Below are 11,293 nucleotides of genomic sequence, written 5' to 3'. Positions count from 1 at the left end.
TCAAAGACTCTTTTACCAATGACCTACCCCCAGGACTACATGTATCTCATCTAGAAGGCCACACCATTAAGATTCTTCTTGGTAGTCAACCACCTCATAAGGCTCCTTATAGATAAAATCAAATTTAACAACAAATAGTACTAGTTCTGAAAAAGAATAAAACCTACCACATGTGCATCAATTATAGAGCTTTGAATAAGATAATTGTTAAAAATAGGTACCACACTCCTCATGTTGACAATTTTCTAGATAAAATTTGTGGCACATACGTATTTAGCAAGATAGACCTGAAATTTGGATATCACCAAGTTTATATGCATACGTTTATACAAGACTATTTCTATCACAACATTATGAATTTCTTGTTTTTCCTTTTGGTCTTATTAATGTACCCGCAACATTTAGCAGAAAGATGAATCGTATTTTCTTGAAACACCAACACTTTGTCATTGTTTTATTTGATGGCATTCTTGTTTTTAGTAAAAGTGAAGAGAATAAACATCTTGCCTTTGTCTTCAAACTTTTGAAAGTAAATTAATTATATGCTAATTTAGAGAAAAGTTCTTTCTTTCAAAAGGAAATTAGAAATTTAGGTCACATTGTCTCAGCTGAAGGTATTAGATTAGATCCCAAAAGGTTCACACTGTTAAGACTCGGGTTACTCCAAAGAATGTTACTGAGGCTCGTTCTTTCTTAGGTCTTTGCAGCTATTACTGACAATTTCTCTTTGATTACATTGTCCATACATCAAGGTCTACCTAAAGTTATTATATCTAATTGATTCTAGGTTTTGTAATCATTTTTTATTGCTATATTTTCAAATCTAGGATCTAAAATTGATTTCACATCTACTTTCAATCCTGAAAAGCAATGGCCAAACTAAAACAACTAATAGAACCATTCTAGATTTATTAAGGTCTTACACAATCACTACCCTAGCTAATTGAGACTAGCATCTTAATTTTCTATAATTTGCATACAATAATACACCACACTACTATAGGGAAAGCTCCTTTCAAAGTCGTGTATGGTAAGAAATTACCGACACTTGCTTCTCAACTTTCACACACTGCCCGTATATTACAACAAGTACATGAGGCTATATCTAAATCTTAAACACACTGCCCGTATATTACAACAAGTACATGAGGCTATATCTAAATCTTAAACACAATATGCCAACCAAGAAAATAAGAAACGAAAGCCAATCACTTTTTAGGAAGGTGATTATGTTTGGCTTTGTGTAGAAAAAGAAGACTCAAAAGTGTATACAAACACCCCATAGTTAAATTAGCCCCCCTAGATTTTATGGCCATTCAAGATTACAATAAAAATCAAATGACAATGCTTATCGTCTAGATATTTCATTACATTGGCATATTCATAACTCTTTTAACATTGTCTATTGAAACTATTTAGAGGACTTCTTCTAGCTTATCCAATATATGATGACCCTCCATTATTAGATGAATATTATGAGATCATTGAATCAGACATTATTTTAGACCATGAGAAGATAACAACAAGAAAAGGTAATATTTATCATCAATATTTGGTCAAGTATAAAGGATTATCCATGGCTATTGTTGGTATGTTGATGATCCACTAATGTCTGTGAACAAAGCGGTCACTACTTAATGATAGAAGCACTACTAAATTCTTTACATTCTCCCAATGGTTTTGCACCTGTGCTGCGTGGCTTGAGCCTTTTGTCAAGGTGATGAAGCCGCTCCTTCTTTTTTTAAAAGTCTTTTGGTGCTGTAAATGATGCCTTGCCATGTTGCTCTGCAAGGTCACGAATGAAGCTTCTGTGGTCTACGCTATTGCACTACTACAAGGTCATGATAATGACACCTTGTTGCACTGCTGTAAGGTCACAAGCTATTGGAGGTGATCACCATTTGGAGGGAATTCAAAGTGCATGTGACCTTGGGAATGTTGATGTAGAAACAATAGGTAGTAGATGAGTTTGCAAAGATCATGACAATGCTTTTAATTGAGTTTTTGCTGAGATTTTATCTGCAAACGTGTCTGAGCCTCTTTGAGGATCTCTCACTTTAGAAGTCTTTGGTATGTAAGCTATTTGAGAAGAACGTGCTTTCTTGTCGAAGCTTCATACAAGCTCTGGTTAAATAACATTACTGGATATTATTATCTCATCAAATGCCTTGTTGAGGAAATATAATAGGTCTTTTCTTCCATGCACTATGTTGTGCGATGTGGTTTTTGCGGGGGGAATGTGATCATTTGTGCATGGGTGATGTGTTTTTTCTGAGTTGGTTACCCAAAAAGATGATTGCTGATTGTATGGGAGAGGGCCTTGCATCATAGGTCGAACAAGTTTACCAATGGAGTGAAGCTTTTTCTCTACATTGTGAGCTAGAGAAATAGCTTGATAGAGAGAAGGAGGTTTGTGAGCATGTTCATCTCTGCTTATATACCTTCTTCTTTGTATTTTTATTGCAAAGTATCATCAAGGACATCTTCAAGCATGTGAAGATGTAGTAAAGTTTGCCAGAAATGCTTTGTATATTGAGATACAGTGTCACGATCATTCTAAGAAAACTTGTTTCATGCACAACATGCTTGAGATTGGGATGGCAGAAAACTTGTTTCATGCTTGTAGATGAAATTGGGATGGTAGAAAACACTCCTTGACTTTGTCTTGGAAATCAACCCAAGTGGTTGGTTTGTCGATAGCATGATGTAATACATTCCACCATAAAGATGTCTTATCCACCATGCGATTAGTAGCACATTTGATCTTATCCTTTTCTAAGAAACTTTCATCTGTAAAATAATCATCAAATTGGCTTAACCTTGAAAGAATAGAGTGGCCATCCTTTTTACCATCAAACTTTGTAAAATTAAAAGAGTGATGACTTATCTTGGATTTCTTATGTGTATGTCGAACATCAAAAGTTGCTTTGAGAATTTTCGCAATACGGTTATCCTCTTGAGAATCCGCATGTCGAGTGTGCTTCTCATGCTCCAATAAGGATTCCACATACATGCGTCATTGTTGCTCTTCTTCCAATTGAGCTTGGATTAAAGCAAGATTTGTGTCGGCCCAGGAAGTGGAGAGTTGTGAAGCCATGAGTGTTGTCAATATGAAAATTATCATCACTTTAAGAAGGATTCATTGTGAGTTTTATTAATGAAATTTGAGAACTATTACCTCATTTTGCACAATGCAAATCATGATCGGGTTGATCAAAATGACTTGGTGTGCTGAATGTAGGTAAAGGTTCACCTTGCTTTTTATAAGCCAAAGAAGAAAGATAATACTACCATGACCATGTTTCTTCAGTGCGTTGTTTGACCACTGCAAAATAAAGATTTGTAGGCATTGTAGAGGATGCATAAGGGTTCACTGAATGCAAGAATTGATAATGGAGAGGTCGGCACTCATCAGGAACATTGATTGTGTGCCTTGATTTGGTACGTTGTTTGACCACCACAAAATAAAGATTTATAGGCATTGTAGAGGATGCACAAGGGTTCACTAGATGTAAGAATTGATAATGGAGAGGTTGGCATTGATCAAGAACATTGATTGTGTGCCTTGCAAATAACTTTGCACATGAACTAAGCTCAAAATGGATGGAGAAGATGAGAAAAAATTCTTGAGATTTAATGGAAATTTTTTAGTTTTTTTATAATTTTTAGAGATTTTTAAAACATTTTTGGGGGGTTTTGGGACTAAAATGATTTTCTTAAAAAATAGATAATAAGGTTGAAAAAATTATGAAAAGTATGGATAAAAATTTGAAACACTGAGGGAAGCTACATAATTTTTTAACATACGATTTTGGGGAAAAAATAAAAAAAATAAAATTTATGAGCTTTTTAAAGTTTAAAAGCTTGTAAGATTGTATTGTGCAAGCTTCAAAACCATGATTTTTCACAAAAAACAAATTCATGGAGAAAAAGGGAGTCTATTTGGAGTCACCTATGGCCATTGATTGTCGGAGAGGGTGAAATTGAAGCTTTTGATCATGTTTGAGCGGATTTGAAGCCTCTTTATGGTGCCCGATTAAGAAGAGGGTTAGTGTAGAGAAAGATGGTTTTGGCTTTTTGAGTGGATTTTTGAAACCATAAATGGTTTTCCACCTCCATGGACCTTTGGACAATAACCAATATATAAAATTACCTCTAGCTTTCAAGGTTTGATTTTAGAACCTTTGTTTTGGCCTTTCTCCCTTCAATTTCCTCACCTCCATGTCATTGATCCTTTACCACTTTAAGATTTGGACTTCTCCTTGGCTCTAAGTACCGCTGTTTGAAAGAGGGTGGTGGTCATCTTACACAAAAATAGTTAAAATAATCCCCATCTCTCTCTCTCTCTCTCTCTAATTGCTTGTTTAAAACCATAACATAAAAATAGATCCAACTTGTTGGAATACACAAAGAAGTAGAATAATAAGCATGACATCAAAATGGGTTAATCTCCTACAGTTGCTTGACAACTCATGCTTTTCAGCAAGTGTGTTTAGATATCTTTTTACATTACTTTGTGAGCCAAAAATAGTAATAGTTTTTACACTCCACTTTGGACCTTGCTCAAAAAATAGAAAATTCTAAGCTTTATGCATGAACCTTGCTATAACTTTAAGTAAATTGGTCCATGAACTTACTAAGGGTAAATCAACCATGTGAGCAAATGTGCTTGGCCACCAATTCACCACAAAATAATGTGATGGCTGTTAATAAAAAATAATAAGGGCTATAAATCTGCTACAAAAATATAATGTTGCCAAAAATATAATGTTAAATAAATATAATGTTGCCAAAATGTGCACACATGTGCAACCCTATGGAGTCGCTCACACTAGACCTACCATTGATTTGTCAAAAACACATGCTAAATATTATATCCAGTGACTATCTACCCAACATGGTGCAACTAGTACCTTACGGTGGTAAGTCACTAACCTTGCGACAAATAATAAAAAATAAATATCCATGATAAATGAAACACATCATAAAATATCATTTCAATGATTTTAATATTTTTCATTTTCATAACACTCATAGACACAAGCATAACAGGAACATGCACCAAGAATAGAGCACTCTTTTTCTCAACTCTCTCTCTCCCTCTCCCTCTCTCTCTCTCTCACAAACACACACACACACACACACACACAAAAGAGATCAAGGAGATGAGCACAAGACTCAATTGGTACAAAGGGGGATTGTGCTTATCTCCTTGTTCTATTGTGTATCTATGGTGTGTGTGAGAGAGAGAGAGTTGAGAAGAGGAGAGAGTGCTTTATTCTTGGTGCATGTTCCTCTTGTTCTTGTGTCTATGAGTGTAAGAGTAGAGAGTACAATGAGAGTCTTTGTATGGAGAAATACAACCTCTTGGTGTGATAGCTTAAGGAAGGGGGCAAAGGAATGGAGCTAGCAACCATTAGGGAAGCTTAGAGTCTTCAAGAGATATAAGCTCGAAGTCAACAAGTTCCCCACAATACGTTAAGGTAAGTATTATCCATTGCATTTGAGGAGGGGTAGTGTATCCATTAACATTTTGGTGTCATTATCGAGCAATCCCTTGGCTTTGCCACTCATAATTTTTCTCTAATGTACGGTCTACCCATTGCATGTGCTCTTGATTAGTGGGTTTCCATGAAAAAGAGATAGATTTGATGATGATTTGTGAGTTTCGTGTGATTTTTGTTATCTTTTATATCTCTTTTTATCATAATTCAAGAATGTGTTTCAATGTGTTTGCATCAATTCAACATTATCCATGCTAGTGAGGATTAAATTTCAATGTTTTTGCATCAATTTGACATCCATGCTAGTGGAATGTTAAAATATCAAGCCTTCATCTTAAGCCATAGCTCTTATTGGGGGCTAGCATAGAGAATGTGGGTTTCATTTAGCTATAGATGTTGCATTTTGGGTAGCAAGTGAAAGGGTAAGATAGTTAGCAAAGTAGATTATGAGGAGGAAAAGAAAATATCAATTAGGTAGGGTGATTAGAGAGGGCTTAAGCTTTTTCTCTCTCCTCTTTTACCCTCTCTCCTCTCTCCTCCTCCCTTCTCCATTCTCTCTCCTTATCAACGTTAACATTGCTGTCGATATGAGTGTGCCTATTTTTTTTTCATAATAAACTGAAAATAATGCTTAATCAACTCAATTTCTGTTATTACGATAGATGAAGTAATTCCCGGATAGTAATTGTTCTATGGATAGGAATCAACGGCTGTGCCTCTTGATGGGGAAAAAAGCGTTGATCCCAATGATCCAAGTGCAAGTTTCTTCCCTGATCTGACCGAGTATCTTTATAGGTGCAGTCGGATCAGTTTGATCACTAATGGTCTTGACTACGTTAGAGTAAAAAGTTATCCTGGAGGAATTGCCCGTGCTTTTCGGATAAGGGAAGTTTTTCCGGGTTCGGTTTTGGAAAAACCGACGGATTAGTCTTTTGTCCGGATATCCGTGGTGGACGAGGCCCCGAGTGTGGGACCTTGCCTCGCGCTAGAAGTGCTACTTCCGCTGCTAGTACCCCGAATCCATTGCGCCGTGGGAACAGGGATTATCACAGTTGGTATCAGAGCTTTTTGGTTAATGAGGATCAACCAAGAAGCCAAATATATCAAAAATTTATCAAGAATCAAAAAGGTTGTAATTGTGTGATATAATTCATACAAATTGATATTCAATCTGAAAATTCATAAATTAGTAATTGGGTCTTCAAATGGAAGTACCGCAATTGTATGGAACCCTGACTTGCTTGAGGCCTAGACATGATGGTATTTACCTTATAGTTCCAAGTATTATGACGACCCGTATATACCGAGGGTATAACTGTAGCTCTTTACCGGCAGTATATACGAGTAAATCTAAGACTTGAAATTATAAGCGTTAATGCTATCCAGATGATGATTTCGAATGTGGTTGATATGATTTTAATTTTGTTTGAGAACTGATGAATTGATTTGGATTCTGATTGAAAAATGACGATTTCTGAAATTTAGTTGAAATATAATAACCTGCGCAAAACTACAATGAGGATGAATGGGACGAGTCCCTGTGATGATAAATGATGATAATGATTTCAGCAAATCACTATGAGATTAGTGGATTGTGCTATCAAATTGCTACTGTTAACACTTGACCGTTAGATCAAGTTAAGGGATGACAAATTGAGAACTTACTTGATTGAAATTCCCGTGGAGGAATGTTCAGAAGGAAATTTTTCGGTCTAATGGACCATTATCATGTTAAAGATATGAATGATATGATCTGAATGAATTGTTATTTAATGATGAGTTCTAAGGGATATTTATCCCAGTATTCTGTTGGGTTGACCAGAATATAAGGAACCCCAGAATAAAATTGGATCTTAAGAAAAAGAATTGTCCTCTACCTTACGAGATGAGGACATCTCGCACTTTTTTAAGTGGGGTAGAATGTAAGATTCCTCCCCAGCCCTCGAGGTATACAAGAGCAAGAATCTTCCTTTTTGATCTTATAATTATTCCCTCTCTAATATAAAAGAAAGATTCTGTTTAAAAAAGGAAGACTCTCTCCCTAGAATACTTCTCAGGAGTCACGCCTGTTTTAAGGATTCAGAACAATGAGTTCAGAAGTGAAAATCGGTGTTTTGGATACCAAGGTTTTGGTTTTCATTCGAGTACGGCCCAAAAGAAGTTCTTTATCTCTTGGGGAGTATAAGAGGTTATCCCCCAGATATTGTGAGCCTTATATTTGAATTCAATGAAAGTAGGTGACTTAGCCTACAAGCTTCTTTTACCTCCTCATCTCAAAGTTCTTAATGTATTTCAGAGAAATATGCACCAAACCCAAATCATGGAAAGACGGTAAAACTTCAGTGTGGCAAGATACTGTTGGCTTCTAAGTTACGCTAGTTCCTTCCTTTATATAAGTCGTAACTTTTACGTGTCGCTCATAGTAATCTTACTTCCATTGATCTCCCTTCTTCTTAATCTCCTTCATGGCTTGGCAACAGGAATTAGTTTTATCCATGATGATTTCTCACCTTCAAGATGCAAGCTAGTCTGTGAAGAAAGATTTTATAGAACAGTATGAGCGCTCACTTTTTCCTCACCTAAGCACTTCTGTAGCTCAGACCAAATGGCGGACCTATCAAGACATAACTAGGGTAACACCCTGGGGGTCAGCAGCACTTTCGTAACAATGTTCGCTTGGCCATGGTTATTGAAGCTTTGGGTTTGGGTCCCCGATACTACTGCGTCATGAGATCAAGACATCTTGGGTTTTCTGAGCGGGTCTTCTTACTAGCGTGTTTTCTTCCTCATCAGAAGATATGCCTTTACCCCGTTTTTGGCTTGCCTCTCAGAGGTCCTTTTGTTAGATCACCTCATACCACTGAGATAGGTGCGGCAATAACCAACAGAATTATTCCCATAGATGAGTTACCTTATACGTGCGCAGCTTGTGAGGTGAACTTTTGTGATCATATGATGGACGGACTTATGAAAGTGTAAAGAGTTCTTCTATCTTTACTGTATATGTTCCAAGAATGAATAAAGTTTAAATCTTGTTCTTGTCTTGACCCTTACTCTCTTTGAGACTTTTTTATTTGGTGGTTAATCTTAATTAAATTTTTCTCTAAGTCTCATGTTCGTGCATCTTGCGAAATTATCCCAAGTTTGCGAGATGAGGACATCTCGCGTTTTTCAAGTGGGAGAGAATGTAAGATTCCTCCCCAGCCTCTCAAAATGTCCAGCATCTTCCCCTATAATCAATCCCCTCTTGAGAAATATAAAAGACCTTGTTTCTAGCTGTTTTGACTTAGAGAGAGAGAATATTCTAGAGAGAGAATATTCAGATTTGTAATATTTTAGATAGAAAAATTTCTCATCTTATTAAAATAAGTTCCCCTGAAACAGAAATTCAAAAAGAACTTTCCAATGTGCAATTGGAATTAATTGGAAATGAGTATGAAGGACCTTAGCCTAAGGGTCTAGATTTTCAGAAATTTTTGGATTATGGTCCAATTAAGGTTCCTATGGGCCAATAGCATCAATCCATGTGTAGGGAGGAGATAAATCCAATTTTGTAAAAGAAGATACCCAAAAATGAGTAAATGCTCACATAAGATGAAGAGTTGACTATGTACAAGGTTTATTAGTAAGAAACTATGAGTAATATAAAAAATATGAGATATTTTGGGTATCCAAAAATGAGTAAAGGCTCACATAAGATCCAAAAATGAGTAAAGGCTCACATAAGATGAAGAGTTGAAAATGTACAAGGTTTATTAGTAAAAAACTATGAGAAATATTAAAAATATGAGATATTTTGGGTATCCAAAAATGAGTCAATGCTTACACAAGATGAAGAGTTGAAAATGTACAAGGTTTATTAGTAAAAAACTATGAGCAATATTAAAAATATGAGATATTTTGGGTATAATGATTCCATTTTGACACATATGTAAGGAAGGGGAGTTCTTTAAAGGAGGTGCATATTTCACATGCTTGAATGAGTTTTAAACTAAAAAATAATGTGATATTTTTATCTCTCCTCTCTCTTGAACCAAACCAAATCAAAATGGAACCAAATCGAATCAAAAAGTAACCAAACTAGATCCAAATCTAGTCCAAATTCAACCAAACTGAATCTGGAAAATTTTAGAATTCAATTAGCTTTGGTTAGAGCTTCCCTCTCCTATAAATAGAACATGAGTCCTTTGAAAAAAAAAGGAGAATTTTACTATACTAGAGTTATGCTGAAATAATGCTAATTTCTACTATTCTCTAAAATTCTCTCCAAATTGGAGAAATTGGAGCTTCCCTCTTTCTTCAATCTCCATTGGTGGCTCCATCAACATACTAAACCAATTGATTGGTTGGGGGCCTCTACCGTGAACAAGGAATCAAGCAAATTGTAAGATAAATGGTGAATTTTGATTCTTTTCTATAATTTCTCAATGTTTCTCTCTTCTCAACCCCTCTCAAGCTTGAGAGGCTTAATTGGAATGATTTTTGAATGCTATTGAAGTTAATTGATGAATGGTAGTGAAGAATTACATAATTTGATGAATGCTATTGAAGTTAATTGATTAATGATAGTAAAGAATTACATAAATTTCTATTTATGTTTAATTCTAATGGTTTTTATGTAATTTCTCTCTCTCACTCAAGAAATGGTCATACTCATGACCCATTCTCAATCCAAATGAAGCTTTTCATAAAGCTTTTCCTTAATCCAAGATTAATCTATGCTTGAGGCCAAATTAATGGCTTTTTTCTATGCTTTTAGTTTATGTATTTTATGAATATTGATGATTCAATCCATTATTGGGTTAATGATCCAATTAGGGATCATTCTAATCATTTTCTTAATGATAAGCTTTATCCTTCAAAATAAATTGAGATTTATCAGTCATAATAGCGGAGCTATGGTGGCAAAATTTTTATAAAAATTACACATAAAATAATTTCATTCAAAGCATGAAAAGAGAACTTCCTACCATATTCTAGGAATTATCATCCTAGATTAATTGAAAGAATTTTATTGTAATCATGGAGAAATTAATTTTTATGTTATGCATAATTGATGATTATTTTATTATAAAAGTGTTACTTTTATCATAATTGAATTTCATGCATAGAGGTATGCATAAAAGTTGATTATTTTATTATAAAAGTGTTACTTTTATCATATTTGAATTTCATGCATAGAGGTATGCATAAAAGTTGATTATTTTATTATAAAAGTGTTGCTTTTATCATATTTGAATTTCATGCATAGAGGTATGCAAAAAAGTTGATTATTTTATTATAAAAGTGTTGCTTTTATTATATTTGAATTTCATGCATAGAGGTATGCATAAAAGTTGATTATTTTATTATAAAAGTGTTGCTTTTATCATATTTGAATTTCATGCATAGAGGTATGCATAAAAGTTGATTATTTTAATAATTTCATGCATAGAGGTATGCATAAAAGTTGATTATTTTATTATAAAAGTGTTGCTTTTATCATATTTGAACTTCATGCATAGAGGTATGCATAAAAGTTGATTATTTTAATAATTTCATGCATAGAGGTATGCATAAAAGTTGATTATTTTATTATAAAAGTGTTGCTTTATCATATTTGGATTTCATGCATAGAGGTATGCATAAAAGTTGATTATTTTATTATAAAAGTGTTGCTTTTATCATATTTGGATTTCATGCATAGAGGTATGCATAAAAGTTGATTATTTTATTATAAAAGTGTTGCTTTTATCATATTTGGATTTCATGCATAGAGGTATGCATAAAAGTTGATTATTTTATTATAA

The sequence above is a fragment of the Cibotium barometz genome, chromosome 62, assembly GCF_041138505.1.
Source record: "Cibotium barometz isolate CiBa-2024 chromosome 62, ASM4113850v1, whole genome shotgun sequence".
Classification (NCBI taxonomy): domain Eukaryota; kingdom Viridiplantae; phylum Streptophyta; class Polypodiopsida; order Cyatheales; family Cibotiaceae; genus Cibotium; species Cibotium barometz.
This window is presented reverse-complemented; position numbering follows the sequence as displayed.